We start from the raw sequence: 1,024 nt of genomic DNA, 5'->3' as shown, positions 1-1,024 counted from the left end.
GCGTTTGCGACTAACAAAATCAAGTACACTGGTTATTACAAAGTTAGATTTAAAGAATCCTAATTATGATCTTTTAGAAGGATAATTATTCTGACTTTCATGTTCACGGTAGCGTTTTGGGATGCCATTCACCAAAATGACAAAAATCAAACCTTCAATTGTCGTTATTAGCAGTTCGTCTTCAACTGTTGTTTGCTGTTTGTTTCGCTGTAATCGTAGTTTCAAAGCACTGTTAAAGGTCGAAACTATTATTGACGTAAGTTTTGTAGCTTTTCGCCATTCCTTTCAGTTATCATTTGTTCTTGTTCGATTATTTTGATTTCTTTTCAATTTTTTTATCATTTTGGGGCTGTTCTATTTTTTTGGTGTTATTTTGATTTTGGAGACCTTATTTGGTGTATTGTAAGTATTGTTGCAATAGAGGAAGTTGGTGTACAGAGTGACCTTTGTCATTGCAACGAGAAGGTATCTAGGGTTATACTATATTTCGAAAAAGTTTGAGTCTTTTTATTTAAATAGAAACCATATTTTTGTATGCAATTAGTTTTTAGACACTCTTGTAAAACAAAGTTCATAGTGGTTTGAACCAAAGGTTGAATAGTGAATAGAATGTTATTAGAGATGACAACGAGTCGGGCACGGATAGTGTCTACCAGCAACCCGACCGACAATAAAAAATTCGACTTACAACCCGCATGCTACCAGCATGGGTATCCGTTTAAAAAATACCCACATATATTTTAAAACCAGCAGATACTTGTAAAAAATTAAAAAAATAAATTTTATACATTTTTTAAATAAAATTACAAAAAATATATAATATAATATGAAGTAAATTAAATATAAATTAAAATTAATTTTAATTAAATTTAACCAAACAAAATATAAATTAATTTTATTTTTGATTAAATTTAATTTTAAAAAATAAAAATTAATATTTTTTATTATTTTTTGCAGGTAACGGGTACCCGCGAAAAGAGTAGTTTAATACCCGCACCTGACCCGCTTAGAAGCGGGTATTAAA

This window comes from Vigna angularis, chromosome 2 (assembly GCF_016808095.1).
Source record: "Vigna angularis cultivar LongXiaoDou No.4 chromosome 2, ASM1680809v1, whole genome shotgun sequence".
NCBI lineage: Eukaryota > Viridiplantae > Streptophyta > Magnoliopsida > Fabales > Fabaceae > Vigna > Vigna angularis.
Note: the sequence above shows the minus strand (reverse complement) of the source record.